The following is a 12833-nucleotide window of genomic DNA, read 5'->3' on the forward strand; positions in this document are numbered from 1 at the left end:
GGGTTCTTATGTAGTTACTGTAACATCACTGTTACATCACACTGATCTGGATGAAGCTTTAGACACAGAACACACTTTCGATGGAAAAATGTCCGGATCCTGGAGATGATGTGAATGAGTGAAGATGAGGCTGAAATAGTTGAAGACTTGAAAACTGAACTAAATGGATTTAAAGGGACCTAAATGATGTCATTTTGAAGGTTACGTTGTCTGAAATTCAGAGTGTGAATTTCCACATATTTTCCACTGAAAATCACCAAAATCGGTGATCATAGGCTCTATAACGGATCCGCAAACTGTGTCCGAGTCCACCCGCGCAGCAGGAGGATCCAAATGGATCAGGATCACGGATTCAGATGCGATAAGGCCCAGATCCAGTTCAGGCTCCAGTTATTTTGCAGCTCATCCAGTCTGGATGTGTTCATAATGGATTCATCTTCCCGACACGATCTGCATTCTTTAATTAAAATGTCTCATCCTCCCAAAATGTGCTGAATTTTAAAACGTATAAAGCTGAGACATTTATCACAGCATGTTTGCTTTACTGGTAAAACTTTACATTCATTACAGACTTGGAAAGCTGCTCTGAATGTTTTCAGCTAAATATGAAACTATTACTGAACTCTGACCTTTAACAGTAACTCAGTGAAACATCTCTGCTGTGGCTGTCAGAGAGCCGTCATCTATCCGCTGATCTTAGATCAGATTAAAATGGTTAAACTGGAAACATTAAAGTAGTTTTTCTCCAAATCTCATTTTTATCCAGTAATGGCAGAAATAATGAAATCCTCAATTAAATAAATGAATAAAGTGAGGTTGCTATTCCATCAGTAGATTCCATTTTTACTGTACAATTATTTAAACAAATAACCATAAACTGAACTGTCATAAACTGCAGCAAAAACAGTTTTTATTAAATAAAGACTGGCCTGAGGTCAGCGCCGCCCCCGGGGTCTGCTGCTGTCTCAGTCTCTAACACACAGGTCGGTCAGTAAACTCAGTCTGAGCTGTTTCTCCACAGTTTTATCTTCCCTTTCTGTCTCCTGCAGTTTGTCCGTCAGGCTGAATAACTAGATTTTATCAGTTTTATAAATCTAAACAGACCGCTGTTGGTAAGCTTTGTTTCTCAACTCAATTAAAAACTGTTAATTCCAAAATCCGTTCTTTATTCCAAGAAAATCTGGTTTCATCCCCATCTTGTGTATCTTATTGGAACTCCTTTGTGCAGAATGTTCATTGGAAAAAAGTTTGGTCTCTCTCACACAAGTTTTTTCTCACTAACAAAGTCAAAGAAGTTTCTTTTAAATTAATTCATAAATTTTATCCAACTAAGCACTTTCTTCAGAAATACAAAGCTGATATTGATATTTCCTGCTCTTTTTTGTAAGCTCTACCCAGAAACTTCTGTTCATCTGTTTTGGAACTGTACATGCTCGAAGAAGTTTTGGAAAGACATTGTCGCTCTGATATCCAACTATATTCAACCAGATTTTCTTCTTTTTTTTGAAGATTTTTCTTTGGTATCATAGATTTCAAGGTGAAAGATTCCTCTCCCACATACCTTATCAATCTAATATTGTTGCTTGCTAAATTTCACATTCATAAAAGTAAAATAATGCACAGGAAACCACTTTTTGACCTCTTCGTAATAGATGTAAAATTGTATCTTGACTCAATCTCAAACTCAATTAACAAAAAAGCTATAAAAACAATGAGTATTTGGAAAGACTATAACTTATTGTTGTAACTCGCATTTATTTGTGTAATTTTTTTTTCCCTTTCTTTTTCTTCCTCTGTTCCGTTTTGACAGTTTTCTATCTCTGTATTTTATGACTATATTCTTCTTTCATTTTATGTCCTTTGTTTATTACTGTACACTATTTCTTTCATGACTACTGTTACTGTGACACTCTGACGATAAATAAAGCTTAAAAAAAAAAAAAGCTGTTCTGGAACAGGAAACTCAGAGTTGCCGATCTCAGAGTTGATCAACTCAGAGCAGGTTTCTAAACTCAGAGTTTGTTGAACATGCTTCCTGGAATAGGCCCCAGCTCCGCCTCCTCCTCACCGTACTTCCCAAACACAGGACCACCTCACGTGATCACGATGGGCTCTATAATATAACAGTAATAATAATAATATCAACAGGCTAGTGAATAGATAGTGATTTACATTATGGAGGCAGCTGTCGTTTCAAATTTTCTAACTTGTTGAAATATGGATCATCTCAACGCGAAGGATTGTGGGATATGCAGTTCTTTTTTTCACTTTCTTTACCCTCATCCCTCAAATAACTGGGTATTGCTGATGAATGCTGGTTCTGGCTGTCTCCAAAATCAGCACTCATTTTGGAGACAGCCACCTACTGCTGGTGATTGATGCAGAAGACAAAGTAATAAAGTTCAGTTAAAAATTATGCCCGAATAAGCATGCTGCGTGCGACTGAACACAACACATCTGGGCCCTATTCCAGGAAGCATGTTCAGCAAATTCTGAGTTGAAAATAAACTCTGAGTTGATCAACTCTGAAATCGATAACTGAGTTTCCCAGAATCGCTGATTAAAGTCAGTTCAATCAACTCTGAGTATGCGCGTGCGCGATATAAGGAAAGAAAGCCATCATCAATGGAGCTCCGATACAAGGATTCACCGTGGCAACGAGCATCCTCTATTTTAATCCAGTGGATCGAGGATTTTACTCCGCATTGAGCGGGACGTCAGCGCGTCCGCCAGATCTGCGCTGTAAACTAACACAAGTAAATGGACTGAACTTCATTTATTTATTTATTTTATTTTATTGGTAAAATTATGTCACTGTGTTGGTGGTATGGTGACGGCTTGTAAAGACATTGTTTTAGGAGCACTATGTTTGACTGACTCCAGGAAGAGTAGCTGTAATTGTTACAGCTAATGGAGATCAAAATAAAATAAAATTAAATTTTTTTTTTAAAAAAAAAGCGCCTTTCTACAAAGTTCTTTAAGTTAATGCGTCTCATTCATACGTGCACGATGATATTCTGGGAAAGTGAGAGGCACCAAAAATAACGTAACTTTCTCTGATCATTATAAATGTTAAATTCTCCACGTATGTTAGGGTGCAGGCATCAGAGCAGCCTATGTATTTCTAATGTTTTCTGTTACCAATGTTGTGACACTGTTACTGTAATCATGTCTACAATAACCAGATCCTGACATGTAGATATAACATCTGCAGCTTTTAGGAATTTGAAAACACATTTTTATTTTCAGTCATTTAAAAAAAAAAAAAAATTAAATTAAATTAAGACACAGCAATAGACACTGATCTACTTCATATTTCACTTTCCTGAGACTGAAACGTTATTGGTACTTCCGCCATGCAAATACTGTGAATGAATACATTTTAATCATTAATGTCAAGTGGTAGCAATGGAACGCACCATTTAAACTACTTTGTGTAAAAAAAGATTCCAACGTTCTGTGGCGCCCTTATGACGACGGATCAAATATCAAAGGCAGTTAAGGTTGGAGCTGTAGTAGTAACTTTGTATCTGACACGTTTTCACTAAACTTGGTTGTTAGGACGCAGCATTCAGTAAACACAGACACTCACCGTGAGTTTCCAGTTTGAAAGTGTATTCAGCAAAACGATCTCTGACAGGTCCTACTTCCGCGGTTTGTGCCTGACAAAATAAAAGTTGTTGACTGCAATAACGCCCTAACATTGGTTTGCCATTGCATTTTCAACAAGACAGAGCCTCAGATTGCTGCCATGTCCAGAGGAACCAGCTTTCCGAGAAGTGGTGAGGCTCCTCCTCAGTGGAGCTCACGAGAACAGCGTCCTCCGCTTAATGAAATTGACCGCCTCCGGACGGAAAACCGCAACCTCCGAGAGAGCACTCACAAGCTGAAAGGACGCATCTATGGGCTCCTAGCAGAAAGGAGAGAATTGGTCCACTTACATGAAGTTGACTCAATCACCAAAAAATGAAGCAACTTCAGGAAAGGAACAAAAAGCTGGAAGAGGAAAACAAAAGTATGAAGGAACCAAACGTGAATGTGGAAGAGACATGGGACATAGCAAAACTGAAAGAGGCTCTCGTCCAAAGCAGAAGTCCAGAACAGATGGACAAGGAATTTGTGATTAAGAAGTATGCAGAAAAAATGCATGAAATGCTAAAGCAAAACTTTGTGAAGCGGCAGCAGAAACAAGAATGGGAGAAAAGAAATCCAGCAAAGAATGACAAAGAATTTGTGAATAAGAAAGATGTGGAAGAAATGCACGAAATGCTAAAGCAGAACTTTGTGAAGCGCCAGCAGAAGCAAGAAGGGGAGAAAAGAAATCAAGAAATCAAGCAGAGGCAAGAAGTGAAGAATTATGAGGAACTGGTGAGGAAGCACCAAGAACTGGAGGCCAAATATGCAGAAATCCAGGAGAAAAACATGGAATGGGAGGAAAAATATACTCAACTTGAAACAGAGCATAAGGGACTGGAGAGAAGAAAAGCAGCACTGCAGGAGGAGACCAAAGAAAACAAGCAGAAATATAGCAAGCTTGAAGAAAAATTCCAGGCAGTGGTTGAAGAGTTCAACAAATTCAGGGAGAAATGTAAAAACATTGAGGAGGAAAATGTCAAATTTGTGCTTGAAGTGGCAAATTTGGAGGAGAAGAACAGGGAGCTCGAGGAGAAACAAAAGAAAAAGAAAAAACGCTCCAAATTCTTCTGGTCCAAGTCAGGCGATGCAGAGGGCAAGAAAAAAGCCATGAAAGCTAAAGAAAAAGTGGATCAGGAAGAAGAAGCAGACAAGAAGAAAGGAGGTGGCTGGCGCTGGTTCGCCAGATACAAGAAACATTCACATGACAGAAGTGTGGAAGAAGCTGCTGGTGGCTCTGCTCAGGCTGGAGGACAGTAGTTTCCACCGTGATCCTCCCTCCACCTCCACCTTCACTCCTCCTTTCCTCTACCCCTTTCCTTTCTTCTCTCTCCCTCTCTGATCCCTCTCCCTTTCCTCTTTCTTTCTCTCTTCACTTCTCTTCTCGCTCCCTTTACGGGCAGCATGGAGGCTCAGTCATCAGCCTCACAGAAACCCTTCTCTGTCCACCAATTGTATATATTAACCATTCAATAAATAAGCATAAAAAAAAAAATAAAATTTTTCTGAACGCGTCTTCTTTTCTGCAGAACTGCAACTGTAAGCCTGTTTGTCTATAAACTGGAAACCAGTATTAGTGTTAGGACTGGGTAATAATAATAATCTCTTGTAACCTGGTAAAACAGCAAGTGTACTTTGAGGCTGTGGGGTTGTTAAAAAGGAAGACACCCTTTGGGGAATTATGAGGATGACGCAGCACTTCTGACCTTTCAGCTGCCTGCAGAAAAGATATCAGTGATAAAGTTACTTTGGATGATAAATGATTTGTCACAAGGATAAAATGTATACATCAGGCAAAAATAAGAGTCTGCCTTTCACAGTGTGCTTCTATGGATAAAACAATCTGCATTTCAGTGGCCTTAGATCACTTTAATGAAACTGCCATAGAAGTGGAGCTTCTGTTTAAGCTCCATAAAACACACAAACATGGTTCACACAGATGTCAGTTGCATCAAAATGGCACCTCCTTTGTCCTTGGGATTGTTTCTACTCATTATTTATGATTTCTCACTCCAAAATCTTAGTAGTAGTTGTTCGGGGCAATGTAGTTAAGTAAGATTGACTTCATTGTTTGGAGGCTGGTTTCACGCGGGACTACAAGATTACTGCAACGTCTGCAAATTCTGTTTTCAAAATATTTTAATGGCCAAAGACAATATTTTGTCGTTGTTGTTGTTGTTCATTCTTACCTGTGAAAGGTAAGCATGTGATCCAGTTTGGACTGTAAAACGGTTTGAACAACTCCACGCAGCACCTGAATAATGCTCCTCTGTTTTTATGTTTGCCACATCAAATATGGCGGCAAAGTTAACGCTCAATGCGGCATCTACGTATATATGTCTATGATTATAGCCAGTCATTTGATCAGCTTGGTCCACTCTGTCATCATCATAGCATAAAAGTTTGATGTCAAATATATAATTTCTTTTACAATGTCTGTTGTCATCATTTACCCAACTTGAATTTTCACCAGATGAAGCTGAATCCTATTTTACATGAGATTTTTTTCACTTTTTCTTCCTGTTTATGACAATTCCTTTGTTTGAATCATTATTCAGTAGAAATTTCATTTATTAATGGAATAGCAAGCTCACTTTTTAAAATGTTTCTTAAACATCTGTCATTATTTCTAGCATTAGATAAAAATGCTTACTGGATAAAAATGCTGAGAAAAACTGCTTTAATATTCCTCAGTATAAGCATTTCTCAACTGATCTAATCTCAGCTTCACTGATTCATGATGGCTGTCTGACAACCACAGTGGAGATATTTCACTGAGTTAAAGGTCAGAGTTCAGTCACAGTTTCATATTAACTGAAAACTTGTAGAGCAGCTTTCCAAATCTGTAATAGTGAATGGTCAGTTGACTGGTTCTTATAGCGCTTTCCCACTCCACCTAAGCACTCAAAGCGCTTTATACAATGCACAGAATGTAAAGGTAAATCAATAAAAGTCAAACATCAGAAATGTCTCAGCTTTATAGGTTTTAAATATTTCAGTACAGTTTTGGGAGGACGAGCCATTTAAAATAACAAATGCAGAGCGTGTCAGGAAAAATTAAGCCATTATGAATGGATCCAGAAGGGATGAGCTGGGAAATGGCTGGAGCCTGAAGTGGATCTAGGACTTATCCGGTCTGAATCCATGACCCTCGTCTGCTTTGGATCCTTCCTTCTGTGGAGCTGGACTCGGACATGTTTTGCTGATCTGTTACGGAGCTGATGATCCCATCGGATGGATCCAGCAAAGCACCAAAATCACAGATTGAAGTCATTTTCAGTGGAAATTATGTTGTGATTAATGTTCTCAATTTCAGACACCACAACTTTCAAAATGATGACAACATTTAAGCCACTTCAAACACATTAGCCTTAAAACTATTTCACTCTCATGTTCACTCCAATATTCACATTGTCTCCAGGATCCAGACATTTTTCCATCAGTGTTACAAAACAACAAATGATTGATCATTGATCAGTGTGTTCTGCAGCTGTTCAAATCAGTTTGATTTGAACAGCCTGACAAAGGGTCGGAGCGCTGTTGAGCCGAGTATTCCTTTCGCTTTAACTAGTAGTGACTTCGTGAATTTCTTCACAAATAAAATTTTATCCATTAGAGAAAAAATGATTCATAACCATCTCAAAGACTTATCTTCATGTTCGGCTGTTTTCAGCACTGCTGGTATTTGTTTAGACTCTTTCGCTCTAATTGATCTTTCAGAGTTAACTTCAATAGTTACTTCCTCCAAACCATCAACGTGTTTATCAGACCCCATTCCTACTATACTGCTCAAAGAAGTCCTTCCATTAATCGATGCTTCAATCTTGAATATGATCAATCTGTCTTTATTAGTTGGTTATGTACCACAGACTTTTAAGGTGGCAGTAATTAAACCACTATTTAAAAAGCCATCACTTGACCCATCTGTCTTAGCTAATTATAGGCCAATCTGCAACTTTCCTTTTCTCTCAAAAATTCTTGACAGAGTAGTTGTAAAACAGCTAACTGATCATCTGCAGAGGAACGGTTTATTTCAACAGTTTCAGTCAGGTTTCAGAATTTGCTGCTTATAAATTAAGAGAAAACTGAAGTTCAGCCCCATAAATCTTAGAAACATGGTGTCTAACCAGATACTTACTCTGGATGGCATTACTTTGGCCTCCAGTAACACTGTGAGAAATCTTGGAGTCATTTGTGACCAGGATTTGTCCTTCAATGCACATATTAAACAAATATGTAGGACTGCTTTTTTGCATTTGAGCAATATTTCTAAATTAGAAACATCCTGTCTCAGAGTGATGCTGAAAAGCTAAGTCATGCATTTATTCCTTCTAGGCTGAACTATTGTAATTCATTATTATCAGGCTGTCCTAAAAGCTCCCTGAAAAGCCTTCAGCTGATCCAAAATGCTGCAGCTAGAGTACTGACAGGGACTAGAAAGAGAAAGGAAGGCTTAAAACTTTCCTTTCTGATCAAGCTTATAGTTAGGGCTGGATCAGGTGACCCTGAACCATCCCTTACATATGCTGCGATAGGCCTAGAGGCTGCTGGGGGGGTTCCTATGATGCACTGAGTATTTCTTTTCATTGGCCTCCTTTTCTCTGTTTATACTCCACTCTGCATTTAATCATTTGTTATTATTAATCTCTGTCTCTCTCCCCTCAGTCCCAACCGGTCACAGCAGATGACTGCCCCTCCCTGAGCCTGGTTCTGCTGGAGGTTTCTTCCTGTTAAAAGGGAGTTTTTCCTTCCCACTGTTGCCAAGTGCTTGTTCATAGGGGGATGTTTTGACTGTTGGGTTTTCTCTGTAATTATTGTAAGTCTTTACCTTACAATATAAAGTGCCTTGAGGTGACTGTTTGTTGTGATTTGGCGTTATGTAAATAAAATTGAACTGAAATTGAACTGTGATGCTGCAGTAAAATACACTATATATTTTAGAGGCACTGACTAACAGTCTGACAGCTGCAGATGGGCTGATTATAAATCTGTGATGTAATCGCTGTCTCTGCCATATTGACAATGACTATAAAAGCTCTCATGTTACGTACAAAAAATAAACTAATGTCTAACTGGGATTTCAGTGCTTATAAAAACATAAATGTCTGCAAATTAAGTTGCTCCTATGATCGCTTTGACAGCGACTTTATGAATGAGGAAATGAATTGGAACATTAAACAGGTGCTTCAGGTGCAGCAGGAGGGGAGGAGTCAGAGAGACACTCAGTGTGTTAGATAAAACATGCCAGTGAGATGGTTACCAGCTAGCAGGTTAGGTTCACAGAGTCTGGAGCCCCACAACTGACCCAGAGTTGAAATTAATGCTCTTTCTGAAAGTGAAAACCTGAGTTTTCCTCATTTTAGGGTTAGCAAGCCCAGAGTTGGTAACTAAACCAGCTTCCTGAAATAGGGCCCCATTGCAGTCAAATGTAGAGGTTTACAAATGAAACTAAAGAGGCGTCACTTTTCATTGACATAAATAGGTGCATTAAACCTTGCCTTACCTTATTCTGGCTGGGTCAACTTCATGTTTCACTGTGGGCTCCAGTGGGCCCAGCTGTTATGCTATTTCAAATATGAAGTTAGCGCAGTTTGCTGCAGTTGTTGGTCTCACTCATTGTTCTTCTCTGACAGCAAGCTGGCCTAACATAATATTACAGTCTGGTTACTCCAAAAATAAAATACACAAACATTTCTTTCAAAAACAAAACTTTATTTTAAGCAAAATTTCAAACCACAAAGAAAAAGAAAACACTTTAGCAACTGACAGGATTTCATAAACCAATGGCAGGACATTTCTGAATACCAACCATAAGACAGCAGCACAAACCATGAAGTACAATCAGCACCAAACAACGATGGTGGCCACTGCAGTAAAAGGTCCATAAAGTCTGAAGTGTGTCTCTCCTTCTCTTACATATTCCATATTTTATACTGATTACTCATTTTGAATTATTAAACACTAATTAATGTTATTCCAGGACATTCCACTTTCATTAAAACTGACCAAACACATTTTTGTGACATAATGTGACACATTATATGTTTGTTTTATATATCTGAATTGTATACATTAAATATGTTACAGTAAGATTTCCTTCTTTCCAAACTTTCTACATATTCAAAACTTCACATATGTGAGATCACAACACTGTGTGTCTGTGTGCATGGGTGTCTTGTATTGTTTGGTTTTATGTTATGTTTTTGTTTATGTCAATTTCAAAAGATTTAGTAGATATATGAACATCTACTATTAAAATTTTGGACATCTCTGGCATCTACCCCTGTCTAAGTTATGTTATAGAGTTTTTCTCTTTATTCTGGTTTTTTGTCACTTCCATAAAGGAGAGGCCAATGCACCTAAATAATCATAAACAGTATAAAAATGGGTATAGCAGAGATACTTCACAGAGTAAATGGTGCAAGAGCCCCATTTATTGGTCTGTTTAGGGTACTGCTTTACAGGAAATTTCAAGGCTTGCTGACTTTTTATTGTATTGTATTGTATTGTATTTTGTTTTAGCCACACATTTTCTTAACTGTTACCGAGGTAACAGACTCTGTGAACCTGCTCGCTGGCAGGTTTTATCCAACAAACTCTGAGTGTCTCTCTGACTCCTCCCCTCCTGCTGCACCTGAACCACCTGTCTGACACTCCATTCATTTCCTCATTCATAAAGACGCTGCAAAGCGATCAGAGGAGCCAATTCATCTGCAGATGTTTGTGTTTCTACAAGCTCTGAAATCCCAGTTAGACGTTAGTTTGTTATTTTTGTAACATGAAGCTTTTACAGTCGTTCACTCGTCAGGCTGTAAGGACGGAGACAGCGATGATGTCACGGATTTATAATGAGGCAGCTGCAGCTGTCAGACTGTCAGTCAGTTCCTCTGAAACATTTACTGTAGTTACTGTAACATCACTGTTACATCACACTGATCTGGATGAAGCTTTAGACACAGAACACACTTTCGATGGAAAAATGTCCAGATCCTGGAGATGATGTGAATGAGTGAAGATGAGGCTGAAATAGATGAAGACTTGAAAACTGAACTAAATGGATTTAAAGGTGTAGTGAGATGTCACAACAGGCTTCCGTAGTGCGGGAGTTGTTGGTGAGAATGCGCTGTACATCCACAGGTGGCACTAAAAGAATAAAGAGGAGTTCGACAAGCTGCACCACTATAGTCCACGTCGTCTCTTTAATAACAATAGCCGTATATGACATGGTGTCAGAAGTGGCCGACAGGACGCCTACGGAGTGAGATATGGCAAAGTTCGGACCGCCAGAACCCTTTGACTTTTCTTTTTTTTTTTTTTTTTTTTTTTAAAGCCTGTCATGTCTGGTAGATCTTGCAAGCAGAACTGTGATCTGAATGCGTTGTTGTGCCAAACATATTTGCTATTTCAAGATGAGCTCTATAGGTTCTCAATAGGCTCTTCTTGTTGATGTTTTAACCCTTTATTTTATTTATCTGAGTTATTTTTCCACATACTATGTAACAGCCAGAGCTGACAGGCTGAAGAAGAGGAAAATAAAGAGAAGAAAAAGGGAGAGAGAAAGGGAGCAAAAAAAAAGGGGAAAGAGCACAAGTCTATTAATCAGATACTTCATCACTTTAACATATAAAAAAATACTATCAATACTTGCAAAAATAAATTTGTGTGTGAAAAACAAACTAACAAAGCATGTTACGCACACCAACAATTTTGTTGAGTTGTGATTGAGTGGGCGTTTGTGTCTGTGTCATGTTTGTGTCTGTGTCATGGAACGTACTTACCAATGAGGGCAAAACGCTGCAGCTCCACCCATCAGAAGCCAGAGGCAGGTACGGGAAGCCCCCGGAACCCCAGGCCACCAGCAGCCCACCAAGAGCCAGGAAGACCCCCGGCCACTCAGTCCAAGACAACCGCACACCTACCCCAGCAGACGGGAGAGGGTGGGCTCAGCCGGAGCCCCCCCAGTCGAGGAGCGAGGGCTCCAGGGAACCCAAGGCGATGAGAAGCCAGCCCCCCCCCAGCGGCCAGCCCCCTGCACTGGCCGGCGGCAGGGCTCCCGGGCCCACGGCACCCAAGGACCGCCCTGACCCTCCACAGAGCCCCCCCCCACGCCGAAGAAGCCAACGCAGCCCCGCACCGCACCCCCAAGGGGGGCAGGCAGTACCCACGCCAGAACCCCCAGCCCCACCCACGAACCCCGAGGCACCCCATCCCAGGGGGTAGGGGGGAGGAGGCAACCAGCAAGGAGTGGCCAGGAGGCAAGGCACAAGGCCCAGACCCAGGTCCAGCCATACATACAAACACACCCAGACACCCGTGTACACATTTATACACAGATACTCATACATGCCCATACATACTTACCCACACACAGATATGCCATACATACACATTCACTCACCCACCCATACTCACGGAGACCCTTTGACTTTTCCCGCCCGGCGGAATGGCCGATGTGGCGCCGTCGCTTCGACCGTTTCAGAGTGGCATCAAAGCTGGACAGAGAGAGCGGGGAAGTACAGGTTAACACGCTTCTCTACGCTATGGGAAGAGAGGCGGAGGCTATTTACGACTCGTTCGTGTACGAGGAGGAGACGAACCAAGAAGTTTCAGATGAGGAACCCGCAGAAACTCATCCCGAGCTGGACTACATGCGGTAATGGCAAAATTTAGCGACCATTTTGTGCCAAAACGGAATATTATTCACGACAGAGCGTGCTTCCATAGGAGAGTGCAGAAAGCCGGAGAGCCAGTCGAAGCGTTTGTTAGAAGTTTATACGAGCTAGCACAGTATTGTGAGTTCGGAGGGACCAAAGATGAACAAATCCGAGACAGGATCGTGATCGGCATATTGGACCGTGATGTTTCCCAAAAGCTGCAGCTCGAGGCAGACCTCACACTTGAACGAGCTATTCAAATAGCGCGCCAGAGCGAACAAATCAAGCAGCAGAGCGCGAGTCTGCGTGCGGAACATGCTGTGGACGGCATGAGTCAAGGGAGACGGCATTTTCATACAAACAAGGGCAAAAACGATGGTCACTGGCGGAGAAAGCAGGATTTCGGTGAGTCCAAAATCCAGTTCCATGCTCTCGCTGTAACAGACAACATGGGAAAACGCAGGCCTGCCCAGCCAGAACAAAAGGTGCCGAAAATGCAATAAAACGGGACACTTTGAAGCAGTGTGCAAACAAAAATGCTGAAGA

This window comes from Archocentrus centrarchus, unplaced genomic scaffold (genome assembly GCF_007364275.1).
Source record: "Archocentrus centrarchus isolate MPI-CPG fArcCen1 unplaced genomic scaffold, fArcCen1 scaffold_26_ctg1, whole genome shotgun sequence".
In the NCBI taxonomy this organism is placed as follows: Eukaryota; Metazoa; Chordata; class Actinopteri; order Cichliformes; family Cichlidae; genus Archocentrus; species Archocentrus centrarchus.